This window comes from Nannospalax galili, unplaced genomic scaffold (genome assembly GCF_000622305.1).
Source record: "Nannospalax galili isolate Female #2095 unplaced genomic scaffold, S.galili_v1.0 scaffold264, whole genome shotgun sequence".
NCBI lineage: Eukaryota > Metazoa > Chordata > Mammalia > Rodentia > Spalacidae > Nannospalax > Nannospalax galili.
Genome location: NW_008352391.1, coordinates 2190242 through 2210278, shown reverse-complemented (window position 1 = coordinate 2210278; position 20037 = coordinate 2190242).

The window sequence follows — 20037 nt, the reverse complement described above, 5'->3', positions numbered from 1 at the left end:
TTTTTTTTAAAAATTGTTAAATAAAAAAAAAAAGTGGCTATAAAATTTTTCGGTTGCTGTTGAATTAATACAGTTATACAATTCTGAACTCACTATAAACCCCATGTATTAGTCACTTTTCTGTTGCTGTGATAGAAACACTGACTCAAGCAATTTATAGAAGGAAGAGTTTATTTGAGCTTATGGTTCCAGGGGAATTACAGTCTATCATGGTCGGGGGGGGCATGGTGGCTGAAGGTGGCTGGAGCTGGAGCAGCAGAAGCTAAGCTCTCACATCATCACAAAGGCACAGGAAGCAAGAGTGGAACTGGAGATCCTGCAAGGCTTAAGAACTCTCTAAGCCCACCCCCAGTGACATGCTTCCTCCAGGATAGCCACACCTTCTAAAACCTCCCAAAACAGCATCATCATCTGGGGACAAAATGTCCAGATACTTACAGCCTATGGGGGACATTTTTATTCAAATCATCACACCCTGTAAGACATAAAACTGGGGTTTTTAACCTTTAAAAAGGTTAAAATATACTGTTTCTGACAGAAAGACTCATTGTTTTTGCTAATAACACTGAGATGTTGGCTCATGCGTCTCTAATCTGTATGTATCTGATTGTTGCTGGTCATAGTCAGTAGCACTCAGATCCTTGGCATCTGTGTATGTCTATAGGGTCATCGGGTGGATTTCAATGGTAATGTTTGTCACCTCTAATTAACATGATGTAAATTTTTATGCTTCCTCCTCAAATATAATTCATTTTTTTTAAAAATGCAGAGTAGTAGAGATGTTATTGTGATTTTGCTTTGCATTTCCACAATAACTAATAATAATAAACTTTTAAATTAAAAAAATTATTGAGAATTTCATACATGCATATAAGGTGTTTTGATCAAACCCATGTCCACTCTCTCCCCTCCAACTCTTCCCATATCTCCCCATCACTTTTTTCTGATAACTTCATGCAGTCTTCTTTTTTTATTTATTTATTTTTTGATGGGGTATTTGGCTATTCTAACATTCCCCCCTCTGAAGAGGTAACTCTAAAATCTTTTAAAGATTAGATAAAAGCTCCCAAATACTTTCAACATTTTTGGCCTTTAGAGAAGAGTATGTTCCTAAGAGGTCCAAGGACATTTTGACTTTTAGCCAGGAAACTGGCTACTTTTCTTTGAGGTCTTTTTACCCTACCTGCCTAGCCAGTCCCTACCTCCTATTCTTAGCACATCATCCTCTGAAGAGATTACCTAACTTGCCAATACGGAATAGGAACGCAGACCACTCTGGCTTCTTCCATGATGAACAGGGACTCAGGGTGAAGCAATTGGTTACCCCTTCAGTGGATCTATCTAAAAGACTCCCAAATTGCATAACTCTTATCTCTAGGGGGAAAAGAAAATCCTTGAATCATGAATAGGAGATGTGAAGGAGAAGTAAATGCAAGAGTAATTAGCATTGCAAGTTCTAGATACAGAACTAGAAAAAAGTCAGAACAGGGCAATTTTCAAATGTTCATATGAGAGTCCTTTGGAATTTCTTGACAAGTGATTCCAAAAGCATCCCTCTATTGCGCTCCTCCTCATTTTTCTTTTGTCTACCAAGGCTGGGTTCAAGAGTGATGGATTCAGGATTTGTTTTCAGACACTTTGATAGCTGTTGGAGTAGTTAGAATCAGTGTCAGTTCCCTCTCAAAGGCTTCTAGATAGGGGGAGAAAACAAATTTATCCATCACTTTAGAACAATAGCTGGTTGCCTCCCTTAGCTACAGGTGGGCACTACAGTATTGCAGACCAAGATTTGAAGTCTTATATCTGAGCAGCATTTTCTGCTTAGAAACAAAATCATCAATGAGAAATAATTGTCTAACTTTTTATATAGACTTAAGCCTAATGTCAGGGCAGTGTAATCCCTTGAACTCTTAAAGAAGTATACTGATGACTCTACTCTTTGGTTACACTTTTCTTTTGAGTGTTTAAGATCATACAGTTGGCCCAAATCAATTTATTTTTACACTTAAGGTCGTTTGAGGATCTGTTCCCCAGGGGTCACATGGGCTTGGGAGGAGCCCCTGGCTCCTTTATTTTACCAGTTCCATCTATGTGACGATAAGTCAAAGGTCCTGCTCTACCATGAATGAGATGTTTCCTCTGAGTTGACCCTCCTCTTTGTAGACTGGACACTGGTTCAAGTCCATCTCATGGGGTTTCCATGGCCTCCCTGAACAAGAGGGCAGGTGACTCACCACAGTTACAGAACATTTTGAGAGATGTTCCATAGTCCCCTGGAACTTAGTTGTCCTTGGAGGGCAAGGGGCAAAAACTGTCCTTTAAGTCCCTCTGATCAGATTAGTAAAGGCCTCAAAGTATGGCTGTTAAATAGCCAATAAGGTTCATTCCACCAGTCTGGTACTTTTAATTACCATGTGCTATGTAGATAAAGCTTGGGTAAAAGACCTTGACTATATATATTGTTCCTTAAACTAGTTGACTAAACTATGACCTAAGAATTTTTAAGATTATGTGTATATTATTTTTGTCTCATCCTTTATATGTCATAAGAAACCTATACAGAACTTTATCACTTGCTTAAGGCTTTCTCAATTTTTCTATTTTGGAAAATATCTCCGTTCCCATATCCTTTTAAAATCTTTTGCATTCTCATTTTCTTTTTTTTAGTAATTATGAGACATAATAGCATTAACAAATTTTCCATCTGTTGTGAGAATTATTTTCCTGGGGATACTAAGCAACGTTTATTCCCTTTTAAGGTTCTAGTGTCAAGCCAATGTTTCATCAAAGTTTTACTGGGGAATCAGTGAATCTTCTGAGCTTACTTACTGAGATAACTGAGGGGTTGCTGAGGTGTATGTCGGACCTGAATGTATGCACACTGGAAAGCCTTTGCCCAGCATGGGTCATGCCTTCTCTTCCTAGCCTTCCCCAGATTGTATACTTTAGTCCTCCCCAAATCTAGGAGACCATGTGTGATTAGGGCCAAATTACACACAGTTGGCTGGGTAGAGTGGCTGGATAAATCCACACATGAAGGAGAACATAGGTCTTCGGTTTTTCTGAGTCTGTGTTTAGATTTTGCACTTCAGTGAGTCCTGAGCCTCCTTGTGTGCGCTGCTCGTCTGGACCTGTCTGCTCTCTCTGCTGCAGTCCATGGCTGCTACACTGGACCCCTATTGGCTGCGGTCAGATATGGAAAGGGGAACATTCCATGGTCTTTCCTTTACCCTCATTCTTTCAGATGCTCCCTTTTGAGGCTACAGTGATTTGGTCCTTTCTCCCAATACATAATTTTTCTCCTAACTCCTGCCTTCTTCTCTAGTTACAGAAATACTTTTTGTCTGTTTCATCGAAGCTCTAACCGTATTAACTATGACTTTTTTAAAATCAGCTGGCTGCTTGTTTGTGTTTGGGGCACATTGGATGACAGAAAAGAAAAAGGCTGGAGTGGGGAGGAATTCCTTTCCTAAAGTTAGGATAAATTTTCAGAACGACACCCCAGCAAAGTACTTTCCCTGGTAGCCTGGAGTGTTTCCAAGCAATTACCACTGCTTTTCCTGACAGATATTGTGGTATCTTCTGAGATCCTCAACATAAGATCCCGATAAAACGTCTAGAGGGAAAGCTCATTGAAATGTGGCCTCACTAAGATAGCAGCCGGGAACGACTCATCCTCATGCCTGTCTTCACGCAGCCCCCTGTGTTCTAGCATGCTTCTTACCCGGATTTGACTCCAGCAACTTCTGGGTAAGGAGATGGGGGCCGCTGATTCACCTTGGATGTGCTTCTCTCTGGGGCTGGAGATGGCAGTCTGTACTGCAACCTCAGGTCTCTGATGGATCCAAGAAAAGTCACTCTTACAGGGATGACAGTACTGACTTCCAAACTCTTCAAACGCTGGAGCCGAAACAAGGAGACAAAAACCCTTTTGAAAAGCTCTCCTGGTGTTTCTAATATGAAGACAAGATGAATGCCGTCCCTGGAGCAGAGATACAGGTTGTGCAAAAATCCAGTGCCAGCAGCAGGAGTTTCAGACAGAGTATGCAGCCAGAAGTGGATCAGACCACAGAGGGAGCTAGTGCCTGGCACAGGACAGAGAACAGAAGGAAACTGGTGGGACATCCAGGATTTCTGACTGGTAATGTTCAGCTGGCACTGTGCCTAAAACACATTATGCCCGTTTGCAACATTTGTTGGTGCTCTCTTCCCTTCATCTATATAAGAAATCCTTGTTTGGCACATGCGTGTCTCCTTGCTTTTAAAGATTGAATGCTCTACTGTGGTGACGAACACCTGTGGAATTATAATATAAAATGAAAATCATCAGAGTACTGAAGAATTTAATGTAATCTCTGGCTCACCTTATAGCCAGAGTTTAAGTGAGGAAGTCCTGGGTTCAGGAGTTCCAGAGAACCCAAAAGCCACCCATCCTGACTTGCCAGTTCAACAGATGGGCCATGGTTAAAAATGGAGAGGAAGCCCAATAGATGCTTGTTATAAAGAGGAACAGATAAAAGGGCCTAGTGACCCCAAGTTCACATCTTCAGGATACTGATCAGTGTAGGGATGGAATTGCAGTTCAGGGACACAAAGGGGGAATGCTTTATTGAGCAGTCCTGGTGAAGGTGTGGTCTAGTTGATATTTATCTTGCTGCTGGTTCTGCAAGGTGGTCAGACTTGAAGTTGGCATCACTGATCACTTGAGAGGGTCAGTGTAGTTTCCATAGATGATTACCTCTGCTCCAGGTACAGCTCTGCCATGATGGATAACTGTCCTCTACCACCAGTGGTGTCTCGCAAGGCTCCACGGTTCCTGGTTCCTGGAACCCTGCAGGTTTAGGACAACTGGAGACCTTTGGTTGCCTTGGGAGTCTGCAGCAGGACACTTCAAAGGCTGACAGTATGATGCCTCCCTCAGCTACTCTTTGAGCCTTAGGTCTGGGGAAGCCAGAGGCGGGTTACAGATCGTTGGTTTCTCCAGCCGGCACTTCCTGAGTGATGAGCGTGCCATATGCAGAGCAAAACAGCTAATGTGAAGCAGAGGGAACAGATGCAAAATGAAGGGAGCGGCGCCAGGCTTTCATGCTGCTTTTTGCTACTCTGTGGGCCACTTGGGAGTCAAAGCTCTTCAACAAAAGCAGCTTCTAAGTGTCCGGTAATCACCCCAAACTTACTGAATTATGATTTCTAGGGAGTTCTGTAATTTTAAAATGTTTACTAAATGTTTTCCTTATCAGTCAGGTTAGTAAATCACTATTATTAACCACACACTGCCCTTCATCAAGTCACATGAGCACCTTCTTATGCTCATGCTCAAAGATCTTGTGGTGAGGGCTCCCTAGCGTCCATCCACTCTGAAGGCATCTTGGGTGTCCTGGCAATTCTACATCACTTGCCAGGGGTTGACCGGTGAGCAAAAGGGATGGAAAATGTTTCAGGAAAGGCTTGCTAGAGGCTCAGAAAAAAATGCAGTCACATACCTCTTAAGGACAGGAGTGCATTCTGGGAAACATGTCTTTAGGTGGTTTTGTCATTGTGCAAATGGCAGTTTATTTACTGAAGCCTAGAATACCAGGCCCTACTACATGTCTATGTTATATTGTGTAGGCTAATGATCCTAAGCTACAGCCTGGTGCAGCATGTTACAGTACTGAATGTAGGCAATTATTCCAAGACAGTGAATATTTGTGAACAGAAATACATCTTAGCATACAAATTGTGCAGTAAAAACACAGTGTAAAAGATTACAACATGATACAACTATAAAAGGCAATTACCACAAGTGGAAATTGCTGTGGCTTAGTGAGTGGTCAGAGAGTGTGATGGTCTAGGGTGAGCCATTGCAGTGCACTACTTTGTAAGCACTCTGCATCTAGACTATGCTACGTTCATTTTTTTAAATACCTGGGGAGGTGTTTTTAAAATACCTGGAGAGATGGCTCAGCAGTTAAGATCACTGGGTGTTCTTGCAGAAGACCAAGGTTCAGTTCTCAGCACCCACATGGCAGCTGACAACCGTCCATAACTCCAGTTCCAGGGGATCTAACACTTTCTTCTGGCTTCCGTGGGCGTTGCACAACACATGTGCACTTACATTCAGGCATAACACTCATATACATAATATAAAAATAAATAAAATAATAAAAATAATAATGTAATAAAATATCTTGGGCTGGAGAGATTGCTCAAAGGTTTAGAGCACTGGCTGCTCTATCAGAGGACCCAGATTCAGTGCTCAGCAACCACATAATAGTTAACAATCACCTCCAGTTCTAGGGGATCTGATGCCCTCTTCTGGCCTTAGGGGCATTGCACATATGTAGTGCACTTACATACATGCAGGCAAAACACTCATACACAAAAAATAAACATAAATAATTTAAAAAAATCTATCTTCAATAAAATATTAATCCTAGCTTACTGTAACTATTTTCACTTACGAAATTTAAAAACTTAGTATTTTACTTTTGAGTAATACATTTTAAAACAATCACATTGTGTAAACTCTCTACATTGCACAATCATATGAAAATAATTTCTTTCTTTGTAACCTTATTCTGTAAGATGTTTCTATTTTTAATTTTAAATGTTTTAAATTTCCTTTTTAAACTGCTTCAGCAATAGCAAGACAAAGGCACCCAGGTTAGCCCAGCCCTCAGAAGGACAGGGTCATCGACATTGTTGTCTTCCTGTTCTGCACCTTGTCCCGCTAGAACATTCTTCAGGTGAAGTAACACTCTCCTGTGATGCCAAGGCCTTCTAGAATCCTCCTTAGGATCAACACAAGGGTTTTTTTAAAATATTTTATTTATTATTTTATGTGTATGAGTGTATTGACCTCATGTGTGTAAGTGCACTCGTGTTGTGCAATGGTCAGAAGAGGGCATTGGATCCCCTGGAACTGGAGTTATGGACAGTGGTTATCAACCATGTGGGTTCTGGAAATCGAACCCATGCAAGAGCAGCCAGTGCTCTTAACTGCTAAGCCAACTCTCCAACCCTGGCCCAAGGTTATTTACAGTTATCTTTCTATTGTGTGTAGGGGATGTTGCTAAAATGATGCTTCAAGTTCAGAATCACTTAAATCAGTGGCAGCCATTTAATATCATTATCAATATTATAGAATGTACAAAATTGTATGTGCCACACCTTTAACCAGCTAATATTTCTGTAGGCTGATTCACATTGGCATCACCACAAACACGTGACTACCATGTTGTATTACATTCTATTACTACCAAGTCAGCAGCCCTGTGAAGTGATGGGAGTTTTTCATCTCATTATAATTTTATCATTGTACATGTGGTCTAAGAGTGGCCGACATGTTATGTTACATGAATATACATGGACATTTAGATCTTTTCTTCCTGTAGCTGTGGTTGTATCTATCTTTCACCCCTGAGCTTCCTGTAACCAACATCCTGCCGAACGGAAATGAAGAAGAACACAGAAGAAGGCTAGGTGTTGAGATCTGGGGGAAGCTTAGCCAGAGCGCTGGCTACAGGCTCCTCCTCACCTGAATCCCCTTTTAGGAAATTATAAACAAATCTCAGTCATAAATTGATGAATCCCTTATGTGCTGTGTTAACTAGAGGTGGTACTTTGAACCTGAGAAGGTGCTGGACACACAGGTACCAGCTCTAAAACAGAAGGCAGCACCTAAGGATTTTATTCATACTGACGCTCAAAAAAGGAAAAGGTAGCATGGGCTCAGTTCGCATGACATGAACGGCCCTTTCAGAGTAGAAACAGAGGACTCATGAATGTGACCAGAATGTTTAACTAAACACAAAGATCTAAATGAAAGTTTCTTCAGGAAACAATCATAACCGTTATTTTCCATTGGAATCACCTGTAAGCTTTCATGGCAAGACTTCCCAGAATTCTTATGGCTGAAAAGGAGCGTAAAGGCACCTGTTGCTGTAATAGCAAATAATGTAATTGCCATTGTCTGTATTTATTAGTAGCACTGTGTAGCTGTTCCCCTGCTTATGGGTGGGGGGCTTTAATTCCTATGGGATGCTTACTTATGTGAACTCAAGTTCCCAGGTACAAAGGTCACATACATTAAAGTTAAGGCTGATTGGCTGGTTAGAGCTGCATGACTGTGGAGGGTTGTTGATCTAGACCTTTGCTGTTCCCCACCAACCTGATGGTTTGTTGTACCAATTGCAACAGCTTCCCTTCCTTTTACATTCCAATTAAAATAAGCTTAAAAATCCAAGATATGAAATTGCTAATTTACAAAATATCTGAGTTTTAGAAACTGTATCAAAATTAAAGAGATGTCAAGAACGGGAAATTAATAAGAAATATTTCCTTATATTTTGTTTTAATTGTGTGTGTGTGTGAGAGAGAGAGAGAGAGAGAGAGAGAGAGAGAGAGTTTGAGCACACAGATGCCACCACCTGCACATGTATGAGAAGGTCTGATGACAACTTTCAGGAGTTGGTTCTCTCCTGCTATGGGAATCTAGGCATGGAACTCAGATTTTCAGGCTTTTATGGCGAATGCTTTTACCAAGTGAGCCACATCATCAGCCTGAGATTTTTAAGGATTGCATCAGAACTGTCCAGAGAGCCTTCTGATTAGAACTTCAGTGACTGAACAGAGTTTGAAATGTTGCAGCTTTAGAACCTGATTACAATTTATCTTGAGCCCTACATTCTCTCTACCCCATCTTCCACAAAGTTGCCTGAGCCTTGGATGCTAACAAAATAGAACGCCTTCCTCCTTTCTGACCCATCACACTGAATGAGATGCCGTCTCACCAAAACCCGCACCTGGATTTGAGGGTTGCAGGAGCCGTGGGCTTGTCCCATATGCCAGTCTCTTCTCCAGGGTTGCCTGGCTTACTTTATCGGTGGGACTTTTACTTCCCTCTTCCCCACTAGGGGACCACGTGGCAGAAGCTCAGGGCTTCTGACTTTTTGATAAGCCACCCTTCTCTTTCTCCGCAATGTTTAGCTGTCCGGTCACGTCCTGATTCTCAATGATGTGCTTCTCTTTCGCTCTCAAGAAAGCATATTCTTTATTATCCTTACTCTTCTCATTCAGCACATCACAGAGATGACATCTATCTTCCATCTTGCCTCAGAAGCCATTACTATGCCGTCTTGACTTGTGAATTATTTGCATCTTAACATACAGATAGAATTTCTAATATAATTGCTTCATTTTTTTTTTTTTTTGGTCTTTTTGAGACAGGGTCTCCTTGTAGCCCCAGCTGTCCTGGACCTCACTATGTAGATCAGGCTGGCCTTGAACTCACAGAGATCCACCTGCCTCTGCCTCCTGAGTGCTGGGATTAAAGGCGTGTGCCATCATGCCCAGCCAATTGCTTCATTTTTTTAAAAAATGCAATCTAACAAAACAAACATAATAAGCTTAAGGAAATCTGAAGATTATTCAAAGTCCAAGTTCTGGTGGACATAGTTGCATAGTGTCTGTCACACACACACACACACACACACACACACACACACACACACAACTAAGAAGATAAAGTTCAAAATACAAGATTTGACTCAACTTTCAGCTGTCATAGAGAATTTTTCCTTTTACCACTCCAGACTTCTTTGCTTTGAGGTGATTTGGTTAGCAGTGTTGGGAATGGAACCCAAAGTTCCACACATCTTAAATATGTGCCTTGGCACTTATTAACATTAGCAGCCTGCAAACTTCAGATTCTGCAATTTTGGAGGTTCATTTTGTTCTTCATAACCTTCAGCATTTCTTTGAGAGCTGTCCTGTGCATCAACATGATGGAGAGACGGTCTCTTCTGTTTAATGAGTTAGCTAGAAGCGAGGAGCAGGAGGAGATGAGAAATGTTTTTATAGCTCAACATTTACCAACTCAGTGGCATTACTAGCTGAATAGTTCCTCTTTCCTCCTGCTGCCTTCATACATCTCTGGGGTTGATCCCAGGGATTGCATGCTCTAAACACACAATGGCTGATCATAAACGAGGAAATTATTTACACTATGTTAGAGCAGATTAGCCTGTCCTCATAAACTGGTGACAGATACACAGGGCCTATGCTTTCTCTGTCACTGCTAGGCCAGTTTCCTCTAAACCCAGCCTCAACCCTGTACTTGAAGGCACACGACAAAGCCATAACCTTCACTGTTTATAGCCAATGTGAAAAGGGTTTGAGACAACTCAGAGAACACTGGACTCTGAGGCCTTCAGAAAAGATACCTGTAACCTGCTGGACAGAGCACATCCGGAGTTCTAGGACCTTACTGTAGTGAGAACTAATGAACATTTTCTCATTTCTCCCACTGACACACTGTAGTTTTGAGTAAGTGACTTTATTGTTGTGGCGCTCCAAACATGAGAGGTCAAGAGTAAATGATCTCTGAGGTCAAATATTCTTTGAGTCTGTGAATATCCATCAGCAAATGCAGAGAGAGAGAACACAGGAACACAGACCTCCAGGCCAGCAGTGCCGGGTCAGTGGTACAGTTTTATACAAAGTGGTTTTCTTCGAGTTCATAATTCTCAATCCAAGGACTTTTTTTTTATCACATAGCTTTTTCCATTTGCTTGCCTAATTAACATAAAGTGTCCAGACTTATTTCAGACCACATCCCCCCTAAGCAACATGATCATCTGCAGCAAAATCTCTCAGAAAGTCAGTTGTGAAGAGACGGCAAATTCAGCAACTACCACTGAAGTAGATATGAACAATTAAAAACACTGGAAGAAAGTGGACTAAGCTGCCTGTACATCTAACCAGTGTTTCAGTGAATGCTGTATAACTCACCTCACCAAATGAAGACATCACATCTCATCCTGGGAAGATAATTGGGACTTTTCATTCTCAGTGTTTACATTGTATCCAGTTCAATCATCTTTAGACATGAATTCAATAAAAAATCCCTTAAGGAGATATTGAACACTTATAACACACTTTATTTAAAAAGCAGGCCAAGTTATGGCAAAAATGATTGGGAAAGATTTCATCATACTTTTTCTGCATTATCATTGGCAATGATTTCTCAATGTTTTGAGAGCATTTCCATCTTTAGAATAACTGTATTTGCAATGGAAAAGATTTCCTGTGAGCCAGTCACAGGAAAGCATTGGCTATTTGAATAGCATAGCATTTTCTAAACTGTGAGATGCAAAGCATTAGCTCTAGGGTCATTTCAGGTGGTGTATAATGGGGTGGGATCACAAAGAAAGAAAACTGCTGTGTGTCCAGTGCCTTTTCAATTCTCACTTATTGCCTGTGTGTGCCTCGCTTTGCTGCTAACGTCCTTTTCCTATTGTCAATTTAATGTCCTTTTGAGCAAGTAATACAAATATTAGGTTCATTAATTGAAATTTCTATATAAAAATCTTAATCCCATCCTTAACTTCAGACCATTCCTTTAATTAAGAATTTCTATTCTTATGCCTGGAGAGATGGCTCAGTGTTTGAGAGCACTGGCTGCTCTTGCAGAGGACCCAAGTTTGATTCCCAGAACCTACATGGCAGCTAACAACCACCAGTAACTCCAGTTCCAGGGGAATTCGATACCCTCTTCTGACCTCTGCGGGCATTGCACAAGCAGGCAATACACTCATACACATAAAATTGAAAATGAAGAATTTCTATTCTACATGGCTGGAAAGATGGCCCCAGGGGCTGAGAGCCCTTGCTGCTCATCCAGAGGATCAGGAGTTCAGTTCCCATCACCCATGTCAGCTGCTCACAACCATTTATAACTCCAGTTCCAGGGTACTTGATGATTTCTTCTGGCTTCCTTGGGCATTCACCTGCACATGCGCGCGCGCGCACACACACACACACACACATAAATAAAATAATGAAGATAAATCTTAAAAAGAGTTTCTATTCTGCACAGACAGTGAGAAAAATAAGATAGCAAGAAAAAGCTGGGCAAAGTTATCTGAAGCTTGTTTGTGATGAGGACCAGCAGCTGTATGTTAAGGATGAGACTTTGAATTAAATATGGAAATTATCTGCGGAAACATGCATCATAATTTTCTTGCCTAAATAGTGTTATGTATAATTCTGTGCCTTGCTGTTTTCTTTCATTATCACTGGATTTAAACACTTGAAAACATCCCCTTAAGTAAAAAGATCTCGTTATTTTATGTTAATAGAATCAAGCTAAAATATAAAAACTTCGATTCATTGTATTAGTTTTAAACTTAGCACGTATCTGTGACAAGGAAAATGATGTGATACAACACTTACTTTAAAAAACATATGTCTGTTTTATTCATAGAGAGGGGTGTGCTCCTGCCTGTTTGCACCTGTGGGTGTCATGGGACAACTTGTGGGGGGCAGTCAATTCTTGCCTCCAACGTGTGTGTCCTGGGGATTGAACTCAGTGCCAGACTTAATGACAAGTACCTTTACCCACTGAGTCATCTCGCTGTTCCAATATTTTCCTTTAGATTATATTTACTCTCTTAAATTTTTAATCCAATAAAAATCAAAAGGGAAATTCCAATCAAGATGGGCCCAGTATCTCTGAAGTTATCATTTAAGAGCCAGACATGGTAACGCACCCGGAATTACATTACTGGGGGTACTAAAACAGGAGGATGTCAATTTCCAGGTCAGCTTAGGCTACACATGGAGACCCCGTCTCAAAACAAAGCTAAACTAAAGAACAGACAGCGTTCATGAAGCAATGGAGGTAAGCTGAGTACTGTGGGTAGCCAAATGAAGATGCCACGAGCACTGTCTGTGAGTGTCTTGAATTGTGAACTGCAGATGCTACTTCTACTAAGTTTGCTTCTTTTGAATTTGGAACCATAGTTCTGCATAATAACAATATGGACTCTGAGACGGAAGATCAGAAAGAGGCGATAAAGCACACCATATCACTTATTTTCTAGAGGCAGGGTGTAAAAACTGAAATGTTACTGAAGATTTCTAAAATTTTTATTTAATAATACAGGAAGTCATCACTTTAGATTCAAAACCAGCCAAGGCATGGAAAAGGCAGCCAGAACAAAGAGTCTGTTAATTCAAATGACTGCAGAATGGATGAAGACTGAGATGCAAAGGATCTGGCACACAGAAGATGCCAGATAGAACCCAGATATAGAGATGTGTTTAAGCAATTCTTGCCGTTTTAAACACTGCTCCAAATTCTTAGACACTGTCTATATTAAGAAGTGTGTCTTACTTATTCTTCTTTAATTGGTCAAAGTGGTAGCAGTAACTGTGGCCAGTTTGGCCGGCAGAAGTGCTGTGGTGCTCCAGGCTGTGACACTGTCTCCTAAGTCCCCTCCATTCCTCAATGTAGCCTCTCAGTAGCCAAGTCTCTGTAGCCTAAGAGGCTCAGTCATCAGAAAAGTCGTGAGTGGATGTCCTGATAAAGAATCTTCCATACACTCATCCATCCAGGCATCTCTCTCTAAGTGGAGACCTGTGGGGAGGAGCCTTCCAGGTGATCTAGCACCTAGCCATTTGAGGAACACCACAGATGCAGGCCTTTCCCCACCCCCCTTTGTTATTTGTTAAATTTGTTCTTTGACAATTTCCTAAACATATATAGTACATTCTGGTTACTCTCACCTCCAACCCTTTCTTATCCCCCCACCCTGCCATACCCTAGCCCCTCCATCTTCCTACGAGTTCCTTTCCCACATTCATGTCTTTTGTTTTGTTTTGTGACACATTGATCTTAACCAGTGTTCTCCATGTGGATGAGTTTGGAACTATTGATAGAAATGCCAACTTGCCTTCTCATCTCAGCTCCCGGATACCTCGGAACAGGGAGAAATCATCTTCCTTATTCCAGAGAATCAATAAACACAGAACAGTAGTTATTTTATGCCACAGTTTGGGGGTAGTTTGCTAAATCATCAGTAACAAATTGGCCCAACAATGCAGTCTGTTGAGGACTGGTTTTGAATTTTACGTAGCACATATATTTCGTCTGGTTCCTTTCTCCCAGAATTGCATTTAAGTAAGACAGCCATTTTGCACGAATCACCATGGCTGATTTACTTTCATCGCTGCATAGTATTCTATTATATAAATATGCCATAATTTATTTATGCATTCTGCTGTCAATTGACATTTGATTAAGGGACTAAGAACAGCACTGCTATGAACATTTTTATTCATGATTCCTAGTGCACATGTTCCCAAATTTAATACTGAGGGCTGAAATGAAAACGCTTCCAAACTAGTTATGCAACCACAAATTACAGTCCAAAACCTACAAACAAAAATCCTCATTTCCTCCCAAGCATCAGCACAGGTTTTTGTTGTTATTGTCTTTTTTTTTAAACGTTATGAAATACAGTAGTGTTATTGTGATGCTGTTTTTCATTTTTATTTGTTTACTAATGAATTTGGTGGGTGGTTCATATGTTTAATGACAATTTGAATTCTATCTTTGGACAGTGTCAGTCTTGGTGTACTGGGTGATACTAAGATTCTATTTTATGTTTTCATGTTTATACTGAAGGATCATTTCATCAACTTTATGGACATTTGTCTTCATCGGTTGTACCTCTCTTAAAAGCCTTCTCTCAATTTTTTACTGGTTATTTTATCTTATCATTATGTCTGTTGAATAGAATTTCTTAATTTTGGTATAATTTAGACTGGGGAAAATAAAGCTGGAAGGAGAGGGAAGAGGGAACAGTCTATCAACAGGTACAATGTTGTTTGCTAGGAGGAATGAGATCTGGAGTTCTGTGCATAGCAGAATGAACATAATTAACAATAATAAAGTTCTATCACAGATTATTTACTAGAGAAAAGACTGATGTGAATACCAGAGAGAAATGATGGAAGTTTAAGATGATCCATATGTTAACTGTACCCAGTTCAATACCACCTAATACACACATGAATCAAAAGCTTTGTACCTCAAAAATATGTGCAAGTATTACGTGTGAGTTTAAATAAGAAATAAATGAAAAAAAAAAAAACTAGCAAATATTCCTTTGTCTCAGATAATTTCAGGGGAAAGTGTCACCAAGTCTTAAAGGAACAAAACACTTTTTCCTTTGGGGTGTGAGTGTGCAGGTGTGTTGTATGTACATGGACATGTGTCACATGTATGTGCATACCCACATGTGCCCATGTGGAGGCCAGAGGTGGATATCAGGTGTCAGGTATTCTACTATAAACTCTTTGCCTTGTTCCCTTGAGATAGGTAGCGTCTCTTACTCAACCTAGATTTTGATGTTTTTCAGTTAGATTAGTTGACCGGAAAACAGTATGAATTTAATGTAAAAATTAAATGAGCACAAGATAAGAAAAGAAGACACCAGGCAGATTAACGTAGAAAATGAAATTCTATAAAAGATTAGGGCAGGTTTTAAACTTTTTCCACTCCCAACTCCTTTTTAAAAAAAAATATTTTATTTATTGTTTTTGTTTTCTGTGTTGATTCCTTTTTATACAACAAAGTTTTACATGACCCTGGGTACACAGGTTTGTAAAATAGGTATACCAAGCAAACATTTACTTACGACAATTCATGACAAAATTTATTTTAAAACAACCTTTGTTATACATGTTTGTATCATTTGCTAAATATGGAAGAACATTTGCATACTAATGAGATGGATGTATTTGTCTGTTTTACAAAGAGAATTAAATCTGGGCCAAACATCTGATACTTCAGGGCAAAGAGCACGTCCTGCATTATCGAGCACTGTGTGATCTTTTATTTTATAATCATCAATAATAAGAACATAATTTCTCATAAACTCATAGTACAAAATGGAAATATATTTTGCATTTCAGAAATTATTGGAAATTCTTGTTTTAATCTAGTTATGCCTATTTTATGTGTATGACTGTTTTGCCTGCATGTATGTACATGCACCAATGTCATGTAATGCCAGAAGTCAGAAAAGGACATCAGATCCCCTGGAACTGTAGTTAGCTACTATGTGGGTGCTGGGAACTGAACCCAGGTCTTCTGCAAGAGCGGCCAGTGCTCTTAACCACTGAGACTTCTCTTTAGCCCCAATTTTTAATATTCTGTCCTCAGCCAAAGTTTAAATCATTTAATGGATTTTTATGAAACAAGTTAGCAACTTATAAATCAAGTTTTAAAATCAAATTTTAACACGATACTATCCAAAGACATGCTCATTTGATACATCTTGTAGCATAACAAAAGGAAAACATCAAAGGCATTAGTTTTCTGTTACTAAGCCGTTATGTTTTTATAAGAGCAGAAAACTCTGTATGTACAGTAAAAACACTGCACTTCATAGCATAAGAGTCAAGAGCGTGAGCCAAACTGTCAGGCAGAGTCCTCAGCATTACTGGCTGAGGGCACGCACAGCGCAACGCACACATGCTGTGTGTTCAGTAGCAAGGCTTCAGTGAAGTCAGAAGATGCAAGGCAGGAATGTGCTGCCAGAAACACCTTTGATTCATTAAGTATTTGATTTTGAAATAATGTTTGGTTGTTGTGCATTCGGAACGCTTTCATTACTGCTGAATTTTTTGCAACCCCTCACATTCAGTTACATTACCCCATCTGAGGTCCTAACACACAATTTAAGAATCAAAAGACAGATACTGACACATGGGAGACTCAATGTATGATGAACTAATCATCATAAAAGGAAAAACAATTCCACAAATGTTACTAGGATAACTACCGGTCCTTTGAAAATATAACTAGAATATTGCATCGCACCAAATACAAGAAAAAAACCATTCTGGACCAAATACTGAATTTGAAATAGAATCCCAAACTGTTGGAATAGAATAAGGGGTATATTAATGCTCTTGTAGTGGAAAAGATTCTTTAGACAAGAACCTATATATATTAAGCACAGCAAAAATATTTAATTTTTATCATGCCATAGCATGCATACTCCTTTTGATGAAAAAAAAAAGCATAAACCAAGCAAAAATATAGTAGCTACATTTTGGGAAAAGATATGGGCAACATATGGCTAAAAATTGAAGCTAGGTATAGCATACTCCTATAATTCTAGGAGGATCAAGAGTTCAAGGTCATCCTCTACTACATAGCAAGTTTGAGCATAGCCAAGAATACATGCGGCCCAGTCTAAAATAGAAAAAGAAAGAAAGAAGGAAAGGGGGAGGGGGAGAAAAAGGTAGGAAGGAAGAGAGGAAGGAAACCAATGGCTAGTATTTATATTAAAAGATAGTTACACTGTTCAGTGATGACATAAAAACTCAACAAAGCAGAAAAATACCATCATGATATTCAGATTAGCGTGCAAAATTATTTATAACACCCTGGTAATCCTAATTTTCGTGAAGTTATGGCAAAAAGAGAAATCTTCTGTGTTATAGATGAGAGATAGCAGGGCACAAACACTTAGGGAAGACTTGCCAACATTTAGCACATTTAAAAATGATCTCTTCTGCAAATGGAGAGTCTTATGGTACTATGCATTGCAGCATTTGGGGGAGGGGCAGAGCTGAGGATGGAACTCGAGACTTCAGGGTTGCTAGAGGTAAGGACTTTACTACTGAGCTCTACCCCCAGCACCAGCCACAGAAGTGCTTCATGTTAAAACCCAGTTGAGAAGAAGCTGTGTCTAAACAAGAGAAAGGTAAAGCAAACAATCTATGTCTGTGTATCATTAAGAGAGACTTGATCAATGGTACCAAGTTTATGACAGGAGCTGTTTATGGATAATGGAAGGGAAGTAGGGCTGAGAGGTCAAATGTGACATCTATCTATTTAGGGCTTTATTTCTCTCATGAAAATTACATGGCAGAATTAAAACATACAAACATTGATTCTTGAGAGTGGAACAAATACACAGACTTAGGTTTCAGTAAAAGTAGAACGCAGATGTATCAGCCAAATGACTGAACTTTGAGAAGTAGATTCTAAGCTCTAAGATCCTGATGGCCTGTTTGTATTAACATATATCTAAAATGACCTCATTTTTCCTGAAATTAGTTTATTTCTGGTTGGCACAGCCATCCACACAACCTTATTCCTTTCTTTGACACTTACTCTGTTAATTGAGTGTAACACGGCCATGGAAAGTGAAGTCATGTTCTGTGTCTGTCAATTCCTAACTGAACTGCGATTACCTTTAGAGAAAGGAGAGCCATGTGCGTGCCTCCCATCTTAACCTGGAACAGCTCTTCACAGATGCAAACGATGCATATGGGACCCTTGGGAATCTTGATTATTTTGCTGATTTGTTTTGTAAATAACATTGCCAAAGCCAGGTGTGAAGGCTCCTGCCTTTAATCCCACCAGAGGCTAGAGGATCTAAGTGAGCAATTAATTAATAGATAAATAAATAGATAAATAAAATTGCCAAATGTTCATATTCATTCTGCTGCCACATCTGAATCTAGAACTGTGCTAATCCTGAACTATTTTTCCCATGGGAAAGTCAGACAAGTGTTTAGCTCCATGCATGTTGAGTCTTCTTTTCAAGCAGGACATGTATTTCAATCTTTCATTACTGTTGGTTTGGTGACTTCCTTATAAAATGACACTGTTAATTAAAACATTCCATGAGCCCTAAGTGTGACAGGTGTGGAACTAAGTTCTAGAAATGCAATGATGAATGAATGAATTCAGAACGTGTCCTGAGGGGAAAACAGTTCGGTCCCAGTTCCCCTTCATTACCCAGCATGCTCACCATAAGTGTTGTCTAAATGAGGAAAATAATATGATTACTCCAAAATATCATATGCCTTTTCTTTCTGAAGGTATGCCCTAGTTATTTCATTAAAGTTAAAGGGAATATGAATAAAAATAAGTTCCAGGATGATGACAGGATGAAGACATGAATTCCTCTGAGATAGTATATTAAATTGTGCCAAACATAATAATATAAAACTTTAAAGGATCAAGTGTGATCGTAAAGTCAGAATATAATGTCCCCACACAGAAAGAAGTCAAGACTCTAAAAGAAGGATCTAAGGCTGATGAATCTCAGGAGAGGTGAGTCACGGGGACTGGTAGAGAAGGCTAAGATGTCTATCAAAAACAAAGGAGCCATTGTAAGTGTGAAGAAAAATGTAACCATGGTGCACAGCTCCATGAGGACAGCTTTACAGTCTGGTCATCTGCACCCCAAAACAGAGAGGCCCATCAAGACACTTAATGCATCTTCAAGCACTGGTCCAAACACACACACAAACACACACACACACACACACACACACACACACAGAGAGAGAGAGAGAGAGAGAGAGATCAACCAGTGATACCAATGTCATTAAAACCACATATTGAAATACATAAATAAAAGAATCAGCTTAGCTTGTTTCTCATGCTTAACTTAAAAAATATTTAATCTGAGAGACTGTGATTTCTATTCTTCCCATCGAGTTTTTTTCATTAAATTCCAATATATTTAGAGAGAAATAGATGGTTTTCATTCTCTGCTTCAAGGTTTTCTTCTTGAACTATTTAAGTAGGTGAAATATATTTTGTCATTTATATTAAAAATAAAATATGCATTTTAGTATTTCATTGACAAATGACAGCACATTTTGAAAGTATATGTAAGATTCCATAAGGCAATCAAAATATCTAATACAAACCATAATGGACTGGTGCACTTAGATGCCTTTAACCGTGATATTTCAAAGCAGTCCTTGTGTATCAGGTGAAGGTACTTGTCAGGGGCTCAGGAACTGACTGCACTGATGATGGTAAGTTACCTGGGATGGAAGTGTCCTAAAAGCAGACATCACCTCCTTTACATGATGAACAGATGAAATACACGACTAGAGAAAGAATGGATAATTTGCTCCTTTAGGTTATGTGGGCTTGACAATATCTACTTGATGCCTCTTTATGTCACAGTCAAGATGCAACTTCAAGCAATTGAGGGAGGAAGAGAGAATGTTCACTATGGAGTGTGAGCTAAGTAACATTACAACTGGCAGAATCAGCAAGCAGGGCAGCCTGCCACTGAGGCCTGACGTACTACTGAATTTCTGTGAAGAGTCCATACTCACAATGATTAAACCACTGACCACTCTTACAAATAAACCTGTTGATAACACCCACTCCACTTTAGACACCCATAATGACCAGATGGACAGAGTGCCAAGAAATAGATT